The sequence below is a fragment of the Rhinoderma darwinii genome, chromosome 1, assembly GCF_050947455.1.
Source record: "Rhinoderma darwinii isolate aRhiDar2 chromosome 1, aRhiDar2.hap1, whole genome shotgun sequence".
Lineage (NCBI taxonomy): Eukaryota > Metazoa > Chordata > Amphibia > Anura > Rhinodermatidae > Rhinoderma > Rhinoderma darwinii.
This window is the reverse complement of record NC_134687.1, coordinates 300,598,060-300,620,119: the sequence shown is the minus strand read 5'-3', so window position 1 is coordinate 300,620,119 and position 22,060 is coordinate 300,598,060.

Below are 22,060 nucleotides of genomic sequence, written 5' to 3'. Positions count from 1 at the left end.
ATTTTGGGACAACAGGATGTCTCTGTTTTTCTTGGCTATTATTTGGTCTGCTCTGTCTAGAGACCAATGTGGGTACCCCCTGTTGGATAGTCTGTTATGTATGAGTTGTGTTTCGGTTTTAAATTGTGCATCTGAGCTGCAATTGCGTTTAGCTCTGCATAATTCGCCTACTGGGATCGAAACAATGGTCTGTTTGGAGTGGTTACTACCTGCATGTAAGATGGTATTACCAGCTGTTGGTTTCCTATAGGTTTTTGTATGTATCTGGATACCATCTTCTCCCTTTAATTCCAGATCCAAAAATATGGTGTTGGTTTTGGCAGACATATGTGTAAACCTAAGATTGTAGTCATTGGAGTTAAGGAAAACCACAAAATCTTTTATGGCAGATACATCTCCCTCCCATATGAACAGGAGGTCATCGATGTATCTGCCATACCAATTAATACTATCTCCAAATGGATTCGATGTGGAAAAAATGGTTTTTTCCTCCCACCACGCCATAACTAAGTTCGCCAAAGACGGAGAAAATTTTGCCCCCATTGAGACCCCTTTTAGTTGGAGGTAGTATTTAGTATCAAAAAAGAAATAGTTATGTGTTAGTAAGAAGGTGAGAATTTCCAGGATGTATATTTGTAATAGGTCACTGTAGTTGCTGTGTTTATTCAGGTGGTATTTTATAGCAGCGTGAGCTACATTGTGCGGTATATTCGGATAAAGAGATATAACATCACATGTTAACCATGTATATTCTTTTGACCATATCTTGTGTCTGAAAGCACGTAACACATCCTTGGTGTCTTTAAAAAAACTTGGCGTATTTTGTGCAATAGGTTGTAATAGGGAGTCTAGCCATTCCGAGGTTCTTTCAGAGAACGACCCTATTCCCGAGACTATTGGTCGCATGGGAGGAGGGATAGTATTTTTATGCGTTTTAGGCAAAGCATGGAGAATTGGCGTAATAGGATGCTCTACAGTCATATACTCTGCTTGTTTTGATGTGAGGGAACCGCTATCTAATCCTGTCTTAATTAGATTATTTAATTATTTTTGAAAACCGATGATTGGATTTTGTTTTAATATTTTATAGGTGCTTTGGTCTGATAGTAGTTCCTCAATTTGCATTTTATAATCTTCCTTCTTCATAATTGCTATACTGCCTCCCTTATCCGATTTTTTGATAATGAGGTCCTCATTGTCTTCAAGTGATTTTTTAGCTTTTCTCAATTTACTTGGGAAATTGTTTGTTCCTTTTTCTTTTTTGGTGGATTCATAGAGTAGTTGTAAGTCCTTTTCTATCGATATTTGAAACCGGTCCATTGTCTCAGTCCTAGATGTAATAGGGTAGAATTTAGGATTAGTGATTCTGAAGTTGGTTGAAGTGTATATGTCCTTTTTTGCGGGTTCAGTATCTAAAGCTTCCAGGCAAAGAAGAGTCTTAGATTCTTGAAAAGATAGCATGTGTTCCAACTGATCTCTTGCTCTTATTTGTGTTTGAGGTACCATAGATGGGTCATTCATTTTAGTTGTTGCATATTCATTCCCTCCCATTGTATCCGTCTCAGTGGTGTGGAAGTGTCTTTTTACAGTTAGATTTCTAACGAATTTGTTAACATCTAGTAAGGTGTTGAATGGGTCGAAGTTCCGTGTTGGTGCAAAATTAAGGCCAAGGGATAGGACTTCAATTTGTTCTTCTGTAAGACTGGTTGTGGAGAGATTGGTGATATTTAGGTTAACCTAAATATCACCAATCTCTCCACAACCAGTCTTACAGAAGAACAAATTGAAGTCCTATCCCTTGGCCTTAATTTTGCACCAACACGGAACTTCGACCCATTCAACACCTTACTAGATGTTAACAAATTCGTTAGAAATCTAACTGTAAAAAGACACTTCCACACCACTGAGACGGATACAATGGGAGGGAATGAATATGCAACAACTAAAATGAATGACCCATCTATGGTACCTCAAACACAAATAAGAGCAAGAGATCAGTTGGAACACATGCTATCTTTTCAAGAATCTAAGACTCTTCTTTGCCTGGAAGCTTTAGATACTGAACCCGCAAAAAAGGACATATACACTTCAACCAACTTCAGAATCACTAATCCTAAATTCTACCCTATTACATCTAGGACTGAGACAATGGACCGGTTTCAAATATCGATAGAAAAGGACTTACAACTACTCTATGAATCCACCAAAAAAGAAAAAGGAACAAACAATTTCCCAAGTAAATTGAGAAAAGCTAAAAAATCACTTGAAGACAATGAGGACCTCATTATCAAAAAATCGGATAAGGGAGGCAGTATAGCAATTATGAAGAAGGAAGATTATAAAATGCAAATTGAGGAACTACTATCAGACCAAAGCACCTATAAAATATTAAAACAAAATCCAATCATCGGTTTTCAAAAATAATTAAATAATCTAATTAAGACAGGATTAGATAGCGGTTCCCTCACATCAAAACAAGCAGAGTATATGACTGTAGAGCATCCTATTACGCCAATTCTCCATGCTTTGCCTAAAACGCATAAAAATACTATCCCTCCTCCCATGCGACCAATAGTCTCGGGAATAGGGTCGTTCTCTGAAAGAACCTCGGAATGGCTAGACTCCCTATTACAACCTATTGCACAAAATACGCCAAGTTTTTTTAAAGACACCAAGGATGTGTTACGTGCTTTCAGACACAAGATATGGTCAAAAGAATATACATGGTTAACATGTGATGTTATATCTCTTTATCCGAATATACCGCACAATGTAGCTCACGCTGCTATAAAATACCACCTGAATAAACACAGCAACTACAGTGACCTATTACAAATATACATCCTGGAAATTCTCACCTTCTTACTAACACATAACTATTTCTTTTTTGATACTAAATACTACCTCCAACTAAAAGGGGTCTCAATGGGGGCAAAATTTTCTCCGTCTTTGGCGAACTTAGTTATGGCGTGGTGGGAGGAAAAAACCATTTTTTCCACATCGAATCCATTTGGAGATAGTATTAATTGGTATGGCAGATACATCGATGACCTCCTGTTCATATGGGAGGGAGATGTATCTGCCATAAAAGATTTTGTGGTTTTCCTTAACTCCAATGACTACAATCTTAGGTTTACACATATGTCTGCCAAAACCAACACCATATTTTTGGATCTGGAATTAAAGGGAGAAGATGGTATCCAGATACATACAAAAACCTATAGGAAACCAACAGCTGGTAATACCATCTTACATGCAGGTAGTAACCACTCCAAACAGACCATTGTTTCGATCCCAGTAGGCGAATTATGCAGAGCTAAACGCAATTGCAGCTCAGATGCACAATTTAAAACCGAAACACAACTCATACATAACAGACTATCCAACAGGGGGTACCCACATTGGTCTCTAGACAGAGCAGACCAAATAATAGCCAAGAAAAACAGAGACATCCTGTTGTCCCAAAATAACAAAAATTCAATATCAACATCCAGTATACCCACATTAGTGTTGCAACAAAATAGCCAATTCAAAAGTATAAAGAGAATTGTGAACAAACACCTACCCATGCTCAGAGAAGACCCAGTCCTGGATGACATCCTTAAAGACGGTTGTAGAATAGTCCCACGTAGAGCTCCTTCGTTGGCCACGACACTTTCTCCATCATTTTTCAGTTCCATTAAAACAAAAGGTTCATGGCTAGAACAAAAAGGATTTTTTAAATGTGGAAACAATCCATGTAAAGTATGTTCTTTTGTAATACCTAAAAAGGTGTTTTCAAATTCAGCCAATACTGATACACATGCTATTAAAAATTACATCAATTGCAACTCCGATTCGGTCATATATATAATTGAATGCACACTATGTGACTTGAAATACATAGGATGTACAAACAGAAAGTTCAAAACAAGAATCCTTGAACATCTTGGCTACATCCGTAACCCAAACATCCTTACTACATCGAACGTAGCAAAACATTTCATAACCCAACACAATAGAACAATCAACAGTTTTTCTTGTTATGCCATTGAAAAAATTTATACTCCCAAAAGAGGTGGGGATATTAAACATTTAACACGAACAAGAGAAGCCTTTTGGATCTTCAGCCTTCAAACAAGGGTTCCAAAAGGCTTAAATCTAAGAAAGGACCTTATGTTTCATTATTAAAGACAATAACTTGAGATTTGTTTCTTCCATTCATAATACGGTTTCAATAAGACTAAATTCATATGTGATATTTGTACTAACCTTGTACCACCAAGGTACTGTCAGGGATTCACGTGTCAGACTAAACTTGGACTCCATAGGTAAACCAGATCAGATTAGTTTTCTAATAATAATTAATATAATCTGAATATGGAAAGTTTTTTCTCCAACGAAAACGAATACAATAAATTTGAATCAATATTAAAAAAAAACCAAAAAAAACGAAAAGAGCTCATCTAGACCACTCTGGTCTGACCCCGACTGAACATCATTATATCGTAGACAGTCGATTAAACATACGTGGTCGGAAGATCCAAAAACCAGCTCTGTACTTTAAATTCACATTTTTTGGTTAAAATCATATAAAACTTTCAAGTTCGCAAATTCAAACATCAAAGAAAGTACATGATTTTTGAAATATGCAACTGACCCTTTTTATCAGTACCAAAATTAATACCTATCTTGTCCGTACATAAATATACAACTACGTATCTCATGACACGAAGTAAAAATCAATAAATTCAAAAATTGATCTGGGTATTTTGAACGAATAGATTTTCCAGTTCTATATATAAAGTCAAAGTTATTATCTTCAACAAACTCAGTCATTCTACTAATGATCATTCCACTACTAAAAAATTAAACAATAAAAAATAAAATAACAAAAATATATTAAAAATCATAAACAACGAAATCCGAAAACATTAATTAAATATCAAAACATTAAAGACACTAACATATATATCAAGATATATAAACACCAGTTTTTTATCATTATTTTAAATACACGTCTTTTCTATTACTTTTTCACATATATTCAATAGTTCTTCATTTATTTTCTATTCATTATCATTTTCTCTTCTAATTGGTAGGCGTTACCCCACTCATATAGTCAGTTTCTCGACGCTACTCGCTTCTCGTAAGGTGACTTAACAAGAAATTTTTCTGTAATAATTACCAACACACCAGACTAATAACAACAATTTTAAATAAATAAGTTACCGTATAAAAGTATAGCAATCTTTTGAATCCTTCTGTTTTCTATTTTTTCTATTTTTTCTATTCTTTGTTACGTCCGGAAAAAAAAGCAACACCATATTAAAATAATATAATTAGATCGAAACACAAAAACGGATGTTTCTGTCTTCATGAACATAGTTCATATTCTAAGAACCTACGATAATTATTAATATAACAACAAATGCGGACTTCAAAGGCAGAATCTAAACTTACGTATGTTCCTATAATTAAACCTTAGGTATACAACATAGAAAACCTTTACATACCGTACAACGGATTCATTCATAACAAGGAAACAGACAAAAGATTGCGGTCCACGGGGCTCCTCCTTTTCCTCTCCGGCCGTGAACCGCTATTAATTAAGTAATTAACTACAAGATCAACTGACTATAAATAGGTCTAGACTGCACAGTCAGACTTATCATAAGCCATGACTAAGGACCTAGCGAAGGTCTGAAACGCGTAGGCTACCGCCTTTCCACTCCTTCTCTCTGTACTCTGGATTGACCTACCTGTCACTTTATTTTCTCGTAGCCCCTGTGCTTCGATTTTAACCGAGAATAATTAAACTTGGAAACTAGTTTTCCGTTTTACTAAAAACTTCACTCCCAGCGCTGGTTCCAACTTCCCTGGTTCTGCTATATCTTCTGCGTGTGCCGACACGATGATCCGTGTTGCTGACTCCTATATCCTTTCCGTGACAAGGTGAGCTGGAGGAGTTCCTTCATATTTTTTCTTGTTAAATGTACTTACATTTCCTGGTTCATTAGATGGGACCTATACGAAATAGGTAGGTAGGGCATGGATTTCGGCTGCCGGTCGTCTGTTACAGCTCTCTGCGCCTGCGCTGTTTCCCTGGTGACGCGTCCCGGGATTCGCGCATGCGCGGTGAGTCACTGACGTCCGGCGGCGATATCCACGTCTGTCATAGTCAGGCGCCGCTCAGATCGGCTCCTGATTGGCATAGGATAGATCAGATGACCTCATCGATTCACATTTAAACTGGGCACGAACACAACATCCGCACCCCTTGAGAAAGCCACAGGCGAAACGCGCGTCGGGGCGCTCTCCTATACCGCTGGGTCACATTCAATCTCCCATACATGGGTAAGTGCATATATCGGACTTAAATTTGGCTTTATGCCATTCTTTCAAGGCACCAATTACTTTTCAGTTACTATAGGCCTTTTTGAGTTAGGCACACTGTCCTTCCTTACACAGTTTACATTTGAAAATTACTCCTATTTTGATGCACCCTATGTTGGAGCTACATTGAGTTACAGTAATTGTGCATACCTCAGTGTATTAAAAATATATATATATACTCAATGTATACATCTGTGATCCTTACAAGGATTTATTTTAGATTCTCTATCTTTGTCATTTAATGTATTTTATGTTATCAATAAAGATGTTTAATTTTTTCATATGTTGATATGTATGGACTCCTTTTTTCTCTTGTATATCATATATTGTTAGAGTCCTTATCTCTAATTATTCATATGGGTGGTTGAGTGTTGTCTCCCACCTTTACACGTATTTGTCCTGTGAGACATCCTGTCTAATTAATATTGTTTCTCTGTGTGCTTTCCACAGCAGTTGGCTCCAGGCCCACTATGGACTTCCGTACGCGAGACCAATCCTGGCTCTCGCAAATTAACGAGGTTTTTAAAGGAATAGTGTCATCACAACTTATTTTTTTATATGTTAAAGATGTTAGTGCTTTATTAAAAACGTTTATATTCATTTGTGTGTTTGTGTTTTACTTTTTCTTATTTTTACACTTTTTCTTCCCTATGGGGGCTGCCATTTTTTGTTCCATTTCTGTCTGTGTCGATTAACGACACATACAGACATGGAATACGGCAGCCACAGTCCCATAGGGACTGCGAACGGCTCCCGTCCCATTGACTTCAGTGTACGGCGTCTGTGTGGGAACTGCGCATGCGCCGCTCCCACACAGTCCAATTCGAAATTGGCGCCGTCCGGCGCCATTTTCCTGTGGACCGGAAGTCGCGGCCGCACAGTAATATTACTACTTCCGGTCGCGGCTTCCGGATTTGTGCACTTGGACCAGCGGCAGCAAACGGAGCGGACGGGCCGGAGGGAGCCGCGGCGGCAGGAGCAGGTAAGAGATTTCAATGTATGTTCGTGTTTGTGTGTGTTTACTACTGTATGTAAACCTACTACACTGTGTGTTAGCTCAAAAAATGGCGACACACAGCGTAGGAGGTTACACCGTTCAAACCCCTCGTTTATCCCGGCACTAGCCAGGATAAAGGAGGGGGGGGATGCTGAGAGCTCACTAGAGCGAGGGCTTTTAACCCATTGTTGCAATGCTGCAATTTTGGGAATAGCTCCATCTAGTGACCAAAAATGGGTAGTATAATAAATTAGAATTAATTTATAATATTTCCTGACTATTTCCTGACTCGTGAAAAAAATAAAAAAAATTTGAACAATGTTTAATCACCCACACACTAAATGTTTAATTTTTTTTAAAAAAACATGTTTTTCTGGCAACACATTCCCTTTAAAGAGAATACAAATGTGCTTTTAGATACCAACGGTACAGATATTAGGGAGTGTATCAATAGATTAAAAGAGCTGCTTAAACAAAGAACCAGAATATGGTGGAATAGGGCCTTTTTGGATCAATATTTGACTAAAGGCCTCATACCTAGAGGACTTAGAGTCCAGGTCTTTCCCTCATTTCCTATAGAGGATGAAACCTTCAAAAATAAATGGGAGGAATTGTCCGCTACATGTTCAAAAGGTTATATGGGTCTTCTAGTTCAAGCAAATTCAAAAACTCTAATCGAACTGGAGAATGAGATTGAAGAAATTCAGAATAAAATTAAAAAAGATTTATCTAATGAGGCACTGGAAAAACTGAATACTGACCTTGACAAAGAATTTCAAAAATGGGAGCAGGAAATTTGCTCCATAAAAACTACTAAATTTCAGAGAGATACTAACGACTTTCAACAAAATAAAGTCTACAAGTGGCGACGACAACGGTCACACTCATTCTCTCGGTCAAGGTCAGGTTCGGTTTCTTCCGTAGCCTCTAACGATGAGCTTGTAAGGGATAGACGCGGTGGCGACACATCCCAGAACTTTCAAGAAATAACCTTTCCAAGACGAAACAGAGAAAGACAGGCAACAAAACGAAAAACAACATCTGCATTTCAAGGAGGGAAGAAATATAAAAACAGCCTCGAGGTAATCAACCTGTCTTCGCATGTCCTCTCTGACACACAGCATTTTGTTTTGAGCAAGGGATTAACTTTTTCCCCCAGTAACCCCTTTGATTTTTTCACAGCATTAAAAGATCTGCACCTATTTTCCCGCAAATTGATTTTAAAAAAATTACACAGCAGGGGTGAAACAAATCTGGGATTGAATAGCGATGTGGAGCGTGAAACATTGTTAGCCCTTGAGGACCTGTTACGGGAACAGACCTTAGACCAAGGTACGTTCCCACGATCAGTATTACCCCGTTCTACGAGGTTTCCCCCTTTGTCTATCTGCCCACAAGTGGAGATTTTTACAAAATTGGTGATAAATGACTTTAAACTCATTTCATCCAACAGACACTACGATAACTTAACAGCCTCCCAACGGACTGCCTTAAAAGAACTACAGTCATACGATGATGTCGTGTACAAGGCAGCTGACAAAGGGGGAAACATTGTAATCTGGCCCGTCACACTATATGAGAAAGAGGTATTCAGGCAGCTCAGAGATAAACATACATATTCTAAATTGACGTTTAACCCAGTGGGGTCTTTCTCCTCTGAACTGAAACACATTCTGAGTTTGGCTTTTGAAAAAGGGATAATTTCTAAAAAAATCCTGGAAGGTCTGACCGTGATCTATCCAAAAATCCCGACTTTTTATCTACTGCCCAAGGTCCATAAAAATTTGACAAACCCCCCTGGAAGACCGATTGTGTCGGGAATTGGAGGACTGTGTGAACCCATTTGTAAATTTGTCGACTACTACCTAAAACCCTTGTTTGAATGTCTTCCCTCATATGTGAGGGATACAACAGACGTGCTTACTCATCTGGATGAGATCACTTTAGAACCTGACATGATCTTAGTGACGGCTGACGTTGAATCCCTCTATACCTCCATTTGACACGAGGATGGAATCGAGGCGGTCCGCCTCTTTCTGGGGATGAGCAACTGGGACAGCCAAACGTGTGACCTTATAGTGGAATTATTGGAGTACATCCTGACTCATAATCTATTCGTATTCAAGGATGTATTCTACTTACAGAAACAGGGCACTGCCATGGGGGCGGCGTGCGCGCCGTCATATGCCAACCTGTTTCTCGGGGCTTGGGAGAGGCAGGTTCTGCATGGTGGCGGCGCCCACGCCGTGGACCATGTGCAGTGTTGGCTGCGGTACATTGATGACATATTATTCATTTGGCAAGGGACAGAGACATCACTTCTCCAGTTCATGCAGAAATTGAATGTCAATGACCGCAACATAAAATTGACGTACGTGGCCGATACAAAAAAGGTCAATTTTCTGGACATATCCATCGAGGCAGATACCCAGGGGGTGCTGCGGACGGATGTATTCAGAAAAGAGACATCTACCAACTCATTACTACATGCTACATCGGCACACGTACATTCCACTGTTAAGGCTGTCCCGGTTGGTCAATTCCTTAGGATGAGGCGGATCTGCTCATCAGAGGCCAGTTTTGAGAATCAGGCCAGAGACTTAAAATCAGGAAAGAGGGTACAGTAACAGATGTATTAAAAATGGTTACAGACGGGCAAAATATACTGACAGGCGGACATTACTACATCCTGCTAAGGCCAGGATGAAGGATAATAGTGTGGTCAGGTTCATCTCAACCTTCAACAACCAATGGGAACTGATGCGGTCAATTCTAAAGAAACACTGGCCTGTATTGCAGACTGAACAGGCCTTTATGTCCTCTCTACCAAAAAACCCTCAGATGACGGCAAGGAGGTCCAAGAACCTCAAAGATATCCTTATTAAAAGCCATTATGTGCCCAAACAATTACATCCCTTTTCGACCAGAGGCCCTATTCAGGGGTGTTACCCATGTGGTGACTGTGTGGCCTGTGTGAATGTGGTTCGATCAACTACATTTACATCCACAAGTGGTGAACGTACCTTTAAAATTCTGGAGTACATATCTTGCAACACTAGTCATGTGGTTTATTATGCCACGTGTAGTTGTCCTAAAAATCTATGTGGGCCTCACCACTAGACAACTTAAAATCCGAGTTAGAGAACATGTCAGGGACATAGTGGCGGCAAAGGAAATTGAGGACCTAACCACACTTAAAACCATCCCCAAACATTTTAAGCTCTGTCATGGGGGAGACCCCAAAAGTTTTAAGGTTAGGGGGATCGACCGGGTACACTGTGGTGTCAGAGGTGGAGATGCGAAGACCATGTTGGCCCAAAAAGAATGCAGATGGATTGCAGTTCTTGATACCATGACCCCTTTGGGTTTAAATGAAAGTTTGAGTTAGCAAGCCTTTCTGTGATATCTCTACCGGTTTTTAATCTTTTTATGTTTTAAATTGATAATAAAGTGCTTTTTCGTTGTTTTTTTGATAGTGCTCAGATTCGAACTTCTACTAAAATCTGATACTCTTATTTCTGCCACCAATATGGATTCCAGGATTTGTTGTGGATAGGAAAAAAGAATGCTCGACCAAAACTTTCCCTTTTATTCTTTATTACTGCTTTTATATTTGTATGGGATCCCTTTGTCCTTTTGTGAATATATGTGAATTATTTCATTTGGTGTATTCTATATATCGGATTAGTTGTTTTTTTACTTATTATATTTTTGTATGTGATTTAATATGCACCTTAACACGTGTTTTGTGTTTTTGTTTTTTTTTGCTTACCGCCCTAATCACTTTAGTTTCATAAATTATGTCACGTGACTCCTCAGACTACATTGTTCTGTATATATTATTTAATCTGAGGATTAAAACTTTTTATATTCACCGTTGTATATATATGTAGTGTATATGTATTTTATAACTATTTACAATTACTCATATTTGCACATAATGTATATTATAAATTCGTTTCTTTTTGTTCACATTGACACTATGTTCACAACATGCAATATATATTTATACTTTATATTTTTTAATATAATTGTCTATTTTTAAATATAACCACTAGATGGCGATACTACATAGTGATCCAACTAGCTAGCAACTTCTAACTTTACATAGAGACTGAATGGTCATATCCGGAGAGTGTAGGTTTAGCTTCTTATATAACAAAATCTTGTTAAATGTACTTACATTTCCTGGTTCATTAGATGGGACCTATACGAAATAGGTAGGTAGGGCATGGATTTCGGCTGCCGGTCGTCTGTTACAGCTCTCTGCGCCTGCGCTGTTTCCCTGGTGACGCGTCCCGGGATTCGCGCATGCGCGGTGAGTCACTGACGTCCGGCGGCGATATCCACGTCTGTCATAGTCAGGCGCCGCTCAGATCGGCTCCTGATTGGCATAGGATAGATCAGATGACCTCATCGATTCACATTTAAACTGGGCACGAACACAACATCCGCACCCCTTGAGAAAGCCACAGGCGAAACGCGCGTCGGGGCGCTCTCCTATACCGCTGGGTCACATTCAATCTCCCATACATGGGTAAGTGCATATATCGGACTTAAATTTGGCTTTATGCCATTCTTTCAAGGCACCAATTACTTTTCAGTTACTATAGGCCTTTTTGAGTTAGGCACACTGTCCTTCCTTACACAGTTTACATTTGAAAATTACTCCTATTTTGATGCACCCTATGTTGGAGCTACATTGAGTTACAGTAATTGTGCATACCTCAGTGTATTAAAAATATATATATATATAGATATATAATATATATATATATATATAGATATATAAAGATGTTTAATTTTTTCATATGTTGATATGTATGGACTCCTTTTTTCTCTTGTATATCATATATTGTTAGAGTCCTTATCTCTAATTATTCATATGGGTGGTTGAGTGTTGTCTCCCACCTTTACACGTATTTGTCCTGTGAGACATCCTGTCTAAATGATAGACTTAGCTGCAGGGCCCAGCGGACAGTATTACATATGATATATAGAAAGGAGAAAAGTAGCAAAAAAGCCACAGTGTGCTCACCCAGTATGTTCGTTTTGGAATATGTAGTTCCTCAATGGAGTGCAACGATGAGGGGGCTTGCAGGCTGGCAAGAGAATAATATAAAGAACGACAAAATGAATTTCTTCAGCACATCCATAAAATATAAAAAGAGCTTTATTCGTACATCCTTAAAAAATAAAGGGAGGGCACAAGTTAGGTGTGTTACAGCTGGACACCCTGTCTTCGGGCCCGGTCGAAATAGAAACCACTGCTACCCCTATAGCTACGCCACTGATTGCTGTCTACCTGACTGGCTATCCTAACTATATGTGTGTGTGTGGTTGGCTGAGTTACCTTTATTAGGCTGCTAAAGAACTTCATTGTGACAGCTGAGTTACCTCTGGCTGCTAAAGAACTTAATTGTTACACGCACAGTGTTTCATCTATGCAAAGGCCCGATGAGCCTTACACCATCAGTGAGTTTCCATTTTTTTTTTGATCAGGCCACTTGTGCTCTTTGCCAGCCGCTTTCTGCAGCCCACAAGATGGAGACAGCAGCCTACAAAATGGAAATTAACCCATTAGTGACCGCCCCATAGTGTTTTTACGGCGGCCAGTAACGGCCTTTATTCCGATGCAATAGCCTCTTTACGGCGCTGCAAACGGAATAAATAAACAGATCAGGGAGCCGTTACATTTCCCTGCTCTCAGCCACCAGAGGTAGCTGAGGGCTGGGGGCATCCCTGCTCTAACGGGTGAGATCGATATCAGTATTTAACACCGCATCTGAGTGGTTTTGGAGAGAGGGGGGGAGCTCCATCTCATCCCACCGGCACCCGGCGATAAGATCGCCGGGTGCCGGTGTCTTCTATGGCAGCCGGGGGACTAATAAAGACCCCCAGGTCTGCCTGTAGTGTATGCCTGCTAGGTCATGCCAGAGGCATGGCCTAGCAGATGCCTGTCCGTTTTACACGGACAGGCACTAATACACTGCAATACAGAAGTATTGCAGTGTATTATAAATGTGATCGAAGGATCGCATAGTGAAGTCCCCTAGTGGGACTAGTAAAAAAGTAAAAAAAAACGTTTAAGAAAAAGTGAAAAAAAAAATGAAAAACCCACTTTTCCCCCTTACAAACTGCTTTATTATTAAAAAACAAAATAAAGTAAAAAAAGTTACACATATTTGGTATAGCCATGTCCGTAACGACCCCAACTATTAAGTTATTACATCATTTAACCTGCACGGTGAACGTCGTAACAAATAAAATAAGAAACAATGCAAAAATTGCTGTTTTCTTTGAATCCTGCCTTAAAAAAAAATGTGATAAAAGGTGATCGAAAAGTCGCATCTACTCCAAAATGGTACCAATAAAAACTACAAGTCGTCCCGCAAAAAAAAAAAAAGCCCTCATACAACTGCATCGGCGAAAAAAATAAAAAAGTTATGGCTCTTCATATATGGATACACAAAAACAAATAATTTTGAGAAAAAAGTGTTTTTACTGTGTAAAAGTAGTAAAACATACAAAATCTATATAAATTTGGTATGATTGCAATTGCAACAACCCGCTGAATAAAGTTATTGTGTTATTTATACCACACGGTAAATGGCGTAAATTTAGGACGCAAAAAAGTGTGGCGAAATTGCTGGTTTTTTTCTATTCCCCCAAAAAAAAGTTAATAAAAGTTCATCAATAAATTCTATGTAACCAAAATGGTGCTATTAAAAATTACAACTTGTCCCGCAAAAAACAAGACCTTATACAGCTATGTCAACGCAAAAATAAAAAAGTTATAGCTCTTTGAATGAGACGATGGAAAAATGTAAAACATAGCTTGGTCATTAAGGTCTAAAATAGGCTGGTCATTAAGGGGTTAAAGTGGAGGTCCCATGAAACACCTTGCTCCCAAAAGTTTCCCAACAAGTACATAGTTGCCAACATTTGAATTTGTTTTTCCAGGGACACTTAGGCCTCATGCACACGACCGTAGCCATGGCCGTGTTAATTATTTCCTGGCTCCTGGGCCTTGCACGGACCGTGGAAACCACGAAATGAATGGGGCCGCAATTCACCTGTGAAGTTTCATGTGCATGGGGCCTTAGAGTGTGGCTTATCTCATGGGTGAGTCTTATGTGGGTGTCATTTATCTGGTGGGCGTGGCTAATGGGGCATGGCTGTCTTGCCAGAATTTCTCCATACAAATAAACAAACAAAAATTTCTGACATGTTTTTGTTGTTGTTGTTGTTGTTTAGCTGCCCACTACTATGGTGGTCAGTATATCTTTCTCTGGTTATCTGTTTGTATACAGGTGATGTCTCACTTTATCACTAGGGCTAGGCGATATTTGCTGACCACTACTGGTAGCATAAGAACCAGCGTAGACACTGCCCCACTCAGTGCCCGTTGTAGATAGTGCCCCATACTGCCCCCAGTAGATAGTGCCACCACCGCTCCGCGTAGCTGTTGCCACACACTGCTTCTTGTAGATACTGCCACAATGACCCCTGTATATAGTGCCACACAGCAAAATCTAGATAGTACCACACAGCCCCCCTTTAGATAGTGCCACACACCCCTTTTTAGATAGTGCCACAGTTCCCACTATAGATAGTGCCACAGTGCCCTCTGTAGATAGTGCCACACTGCCTTCTGTAGATAGTGCCACAGTGCCCCTGTAGATAGTGCCACATAGCCCCCTATAGATAGTGCCACACAGCCCCATCTAGATAGTGCCACAAAGTCCCCTGTTGATAGTGCCACAAAGCCCCCTGTACATAGTGCTACAATGCCCTCTGTAGATAGTGCCACACACAGCCCCCTGTAGATAGTGCCACAGTGCCCTCTGTAAATAGTGCCACAGTGACCTCTGTAGATAGTGCCAGTGACTTCTGTAGATAGTGGCACACATCCCCTTTTTAGATAGTGCTACAAAGCCCCTTGTAGATAGTGCCACAGTGCCCTCTGTAGATAGTGCCACAGTGACCCCTGTAGATAGTGCCACAAAGCCAAATGTAGATAGTACCACAAAACCCTCTCTGTAGATAGTGCCACAGTACTTTTAGACAATTTCTCTCTCCCTAAAACTTCCTTGTACACCTCCCATACATAATCCCCAATCAAATCCCAAAATGTACAGTAAAATTTATCAGGCAAACCATCGCTACTGGGCACTTTCCCTTTATCATACCTTTTACCGCATCTTCCACTTCATTCTTCCTTACATCCTGTGGTGATACCGAGTGTTTGGTATCACCGTTGTGGGTGAAATAATCCAGACAGACACAGAAAATAGTTTAACAGTTAAAACAGCGTGTTTATTTGAGGGAGACACAGTGTCACGATGCGGGGTGTGGACCCACTGGGCCGTACCGCATAGCGGGGATGGCAGCTGGCCAAACCGGAAAGTACACAGTTCAATGGTTCAGCGAGAGTACCTGAGGCAATCGTAGGCAGTGGCGAGGCGGACACGTCCAGAATCAGGCGGTGGGAAGTCGTTCGGTGAGGCGTAGCAGGGTAGCGTAGACTGTAGCACAGCACGGTAGGCAGCACAGCACGGCAATAGCACTAGGTAGCACGGAAACAGGATACGGAATACAGGAGCAAGGTACACTGGGAGGCTGGAAGACACTGGGAGACCATAAGCAAGACGAACAACGGGAAAACTAACAACGCTCTGGCAAAGGGCAAGAGGGCAGAGCCCTTTTTATAGCCCAGGGCATCCTGGACCAGATTGCAGTTTTTTGCAAAACGCGCGCACTGGCCCTTTAAGGCTGTGCACGCGCGGGCGCGCGCACCCGCCGGAGACACTCGGAACCCGGAAGAAAGTGCCGGCGCCTGACTGGGGGACGACGCTGCAGGCAGGTAAGCTGTCCATGGCCACGGCCGTCGGGGTTAACGACCGATCAACGGGCCGTGGCCATAGACGTTACAGTATCCCCCCTCTTACGCCCCCTCTTCTTGGGACCAGAGCGAGAGAGAAACTTCCTCACAAGGACAGGGGCATCGATGTTCTCCTCTGGATCCCAAGACCTCTCTTCTGGGCCGAACCCCCTCCAGTCCACCAAATAAAATGTCCTTCCTCCCACCTTCTTGGTAGCCAGAATCTCCTTTACCTCGAAAGTCCCAGATGGGCCGCCAGGAACCACTGTGGGACTAGGAGTCCTGGAGTAGCGGTTCAGGACCACCGGTTTTAGCAGGGAGACGTGAAAGGAGTTAGGGATCCTGAGAGTGGGGGGGAGCCGCAGCTTGTAGGATACCGGGTTAATTTTATAGATCAATACTCACAGGTCAGGGTCATTGGCTAGGTGCCACTGGCATAATGTCAAAAGCACCTCCAAAATATATGTAACTAAACTCCAATAAGTCATAAGAAATAATTAGAGAGCAAGGAGTCATAACGCCACAACTAGTGAAATGAATACAAAATTTTATTGAATACACGATATTTAATAACACAAATAAAAACATGATGCAAGGATCTTAAAATACCATGCGTGAGCCATACAGAACAGTTAATATAAATCACAGGTATATAATATAGAATGCAGCAGGAAACATGTGTACATCACATCAAATTGGTAACTGTCCAATAGTGCTACAGCATGATAGCGTCAAACCATATAGCATTAAGGTATAAAGTGCATATAAGACTTGTAATAAGGCACAAAAAGAGCCTAGTACCAGAGGGAGTAATAAGAAAGATGCTAACAGGAAGCAGCATCAAGACAAGCTGTAATGTTATCAGAGATGAAAGTACACAGAGGAGACACATCCTAACCTATACTGGGATGTTCAAATGGAGGAAAATCCTCCTATCAGTAGTAGATCTCATAATGAGGTACAGACTTACCCATGGAGATGACGAAAGGTCAAACAAGGCCCACAGCACGTAGCCTGGTATAATGGCGCCCCGACGCGCGTTTTGCTATCGTAGCTTCCTCAGGGGGTAGTGATAAATCCGTATGAGTGTCCCAAATATATGTCCGTGTGCTAATGATCCAAAGTTATGAAGTTCCGGTGTGTTCAAACTCGTCCGGTCTCTGGCGCATGCGTGTAAGACTGTTTGAAGCCTGACAGTCCCCGTCCCAGTAACGTTACTGCACAAAACCCGAGTATACCAGAACTGTCTCCTCTTTGTATCATAATTATAGATATGTAACAGACACTTCATTTACAGTGTATAGTAGATCTAAAGTTTAAGTATATAAAAGTGACATATAATGAGTACAACAAATACTATAATAGCAGGTAAATCGTGAGTAGTGCACAAGTGAAAAAAAAAATTTAAGTTAAAAAAAGGACAAATAAATTGTCAAAAATCGCGATAATGTGAATAGAACCTAAAAAACACAATAATATATATATGCAAATTTTCCTTTATAAGTTAAGCTATAAAGTGAATAAGAAGAACATGAAAATCATGTAGAAAGGACGCGATTACAACTTACCCCTAAGGGGAAAGAAAAAGGATATAATAGGTAACAAAAACAAAAGTGACAATACCAGTATATACTAATGAAGAGAACAAATGTGTACAGTAAAAATTTTTGGGTAAAAACCCAAAAAGGAAAAGAATTGAGAAGACAGAACAACAAGAGAATCTTATATCTTGCTAGAAGATCTTTAAATTCGATGTATCTTCGGGAACACATCAGAAGTGGACATTATATAGATCCATCGGACAGAATCTGGACATAAATATAAATATAAAACAGGCAAATTAGTGACAATAAAAAAACTTTAAAAATGGGAGACAGAGTCTTTTCTAGGCTTTTATAAAAGTATCAAAAAGACAAAAATAACCCTATAAAAAGGCAGCAAAACTGAGATTCTCATTGAGACCATGAGGGGTCATGGTTCCCAAGGTGACAATCCACCTGCATTCCTTTTGTGCAAGTATCATCTTAACATCTCCCCCTCTGACACCACAATGTATCCTGTCTATGCCCCGTACACGAAACGTTTTTGGATCACATCCATGAAAGATTTTAAAATGTTTGGGAATCGTCTTCAAGGTTGTTAAGTCATTTATGTCTTTTGCAGCAGATATATCCCGAACATGTTCACGAACACGTATTCTTAATTGCCTCGAGGTTAAACCCACGTAGACCTTAGGGCATCCACATGTCGCATAGTATATGACATGGGTGGTGGTACAAGAAATATAGTGCAGAATTTTATAGCGCCTTTCGTTTTTGATGGAATCAAAAAAGGTCGTTCGGAGTATGTTGGGGCATGCAACGCAATCGCCACAAGGAAAACAGCCTTGGACAGGACCTCTAGTTGAGAAGGGATTTAGTAGTTTTGGTATGTAGTGACTTTTGACTAACATATCTTTTAAGTTTCTACTTCTTCTCGCTGTCATCTGGGGGTTCAATGGTAGGGCAGATGTCAGAGTTGGTTCCAACTGTAAGATAGGCCAATGCTTCTGTAGTATGTTTCTCATTGTTTGCCATTGGTTGTTATAGGTGGAAATAAACCTTATCTTACTATTTCCCTCCTCCTTCTTATTAATTATTTTTGGATGTAAAAGTTGTTTCCGTTCCATCTTTTTGGCTCGGTTGTACCCTAGCTTAATTCATCTGTTGCTATAACCCCTCTCTTTGAACCGTTCTTTTAGATCCTGTGCTTGGTTTTCAAACTTTGTCTCTGAGGAGCAAATCCGCCTCATTCTCAGAAACTGACCCACCGGGACAGCTTTAACAGTGGAATAGGTATGTGCAGATGTAGCATGTAAGAGGGAATTGACCGACGTCTCCTTCCTATAGACGTCGGTCTGTAATCTTCCCTCTTCATCTGCCTCAATGGCTACATCCAAAAAATCAACCCTTCGCCTATCATAGACATAAGTAAGTTTTATGTTCCAGGTGTTTACATTTAGTTCCTGCATAAATTTTATCAGCTGCGCTTCGGTACCTTGCCAGATGATGAACACATCATCAATGTAGCGCAGCCAGCACTGCACATGGTCCGCGGCACGGGCACCATCACCATGCACAACCCCTCTCTCCCAAAAGCCGAGGAAAAGGTTGGCATATGACGGCGCGCATGCCGCACCCATGGCAGTGCCCTGTTTTTTAACATAAAAAACGTCCTTGAAGACGAATAGATTGTGAGAAAGGATGTATTCCAAAAGTTCTATCACTAGATCAACCACCTGGCTGTCCTGGTAGCTCATCTCCAAGAAGAACGGACCGCATTGACCCCATCCCGGTGTCTGATGCTCGTATATAAAGACTCCACATCGGCAGTCACTAAGAGCATATCAGTTTCCAGGGAGATTCCATCAATCCTTGTGAGTACCTCAGTGGTGTCTTTAACGAATGAGGGTAGACATTCTACTAGTGGTTTTAAATAAAAATCAATAAACCTACATGCCGGATCACACAGTCCCCCAATCCCTGGCACTATCGGTCGGCCTGGTGGATCCATCAGATTTTTATGGATCTTCGGAAGAAGGTAAAAGGTGGGGATTTTCGGATATTTGACATTAAGGCCATCGTACACCTTTTTGGGGATAATCCCTTTTTCAAAAGCTGTTGTTAAAATTTTGTCCAACTCAGAGGAAAAAAGGTTAATTGGGTTATATGTGAGTTTCTGATATGTCTCCCTCTCTCGTAACTGGCGAAATGCTTCCCTTTCATATAGTTTAATTGGCCAAATCACGATGTTGCCCCCCTTGTCCGCCGCTTTATATACCACGTCCTCAAAGGACTGTAATTCTTTCAAAGCTTTTCGTTGAGCAGCCGTAAAGTTGTCATATTTTTTGTTTGTGGAGATTTGTTTGAAATCTTCCATGACTAGTTTAGTAAAAATCTCAACTTGTGGGCAGAGGGACAAGGGGGGGGAACCTCTTAGATTTGGGAACAATTGAAATAGGGAACCCACCTTGTTCAGAGGGAATTTGTTCTTGTAGTAGATCTTCCAGAGCTAAAAGAGCTTCTTGTTCCATGGAACTATTGAGGCCCACACCAGTCTCACCCCTACCATGCAGTTTTTTCAAAATCAACTTCCTTGAGAACAAATAAAGATCCTTTACCGCTGTAAAAAAATCAAATGAATGATGGTGTTTTTCGTTTTGTTGCTTGCCTCTCTCTATTCCTCCGAGGGAGGCTCTGGTACTGTCCATTCAATGTATCCCCATTCCATCTAGGTTCTCTATGCTCATCATTAGAGGCCTGCGATGATGTCGACCCTGATCTAGAACGGGGCCCTAGTCGTGATCTACCATTTCTCCATTTGTAGACTCTACCCTGTTGGTAGTCGTTGTTGTCTCTTTGAAACTTCCCAGTTTTTGTCAGACAAATCTCCATTTCCCATTTCTTGAATTCTGCCTCTAGATCAACATTGAGTCTATCTAAAACCTCACTTGAAAGATCTCTTTTAAGGACTGTTGGCAGTTCTTCTATTCCCTTTTCTATTGTTCCTAGGGAGATGCTGTTGGACTGTATTAGAAGCTCCATATATCCCCGTGAACAAGTGGTGGAAAGTTGTTCCCATCTATCTTTAAAACTTTCCTCCTCGGTGGGAAAAGAGGGGAATACCTGAACTCTAAGGCCCCTTGGAATGAGGCCCTTGCTTAAAGAGGCTCTGTCACCAGATTTTGCAACCCCTATCTGCTATTGCAGCAGATAGGCGCTGCAATGTAGATTACAGTAACGTTTTTATTTTTAAAAAACGAGCATTTTTGGCCAAGTTATGACCATTTTTGTAGTTATGCAAATGAGGCTTGCAAAAGTCCAAGTGGGTGTGTTTAAAAGTAAAAGTCCAAGTGGGCGTGTATTATGTGCGTACATCGGGGCGTTTTTAATACTTTTACTAGCTGGGCGCTCTGAAGAGAAGTATCATCCACTTCTCTTCAGAACGCCCAGCTTCTGACAGTGCAGATCTGTGACGTCACTCACAGGTCCTGCATCGTGTCGGCCACATCGGCACCAGAGGCTACAGTTGATTCTGCAGCAGCATCAGCGTTTGCAGGTAAGTCGATCTTACCTGCAAACGCTGATGCTGCTGCAGAATCAACTGTAGCCTCTGGTGCCGATGTGGCCGACACGATGCAGGACCTGTGAGTGACGTCACAGATCTGCACTGTCAGAAGCTGGGCGTTCTGAAGAGAAGTGGATGATACTTCTCTTCAGAGCGCCCAGCTAGTAAAAGTATTAAAAACGCCCCGATGTACGCACATAATACACGCCCACTTGGACTTTTACTTTTAAACACACCCACTTGGACTTTTGCAAGCCTCATTTGCATAACTACAAAAATGGTCATAACTTGGCCAAAAATGCTCGTTTTTTAAAAATAAAAACGTTACTGTAATCTACATTGCAGCGCCTATCTGCTGCTGCCATAGCAGATAGGGGTTGCAAAATCTGGTGACAGAGCCTCTTTAAGTATCTCTCAAGAAAGGCCTTATTCCACCATATCTTTGTCCTTTGTTTGAATAGTACTTTAAGCCTACTAATTTGTTCTCTCATATCTTTCCCATTAGAGTCTAAAAGCAAATTTAGATCCTCCTTAAAAACATCATTTAATTGCAAGATCCATGATTGGTCTCGCATGCGGAAGTCCATATTTGGCCAGGAGCCCACAGCTGTGAAAAACACAGAAAGCACAATTATATAGATCAATACTCACAGGTCAGGGTCATTGGCTAGGTGCCACTGGCATAATGTCAAAAGCAC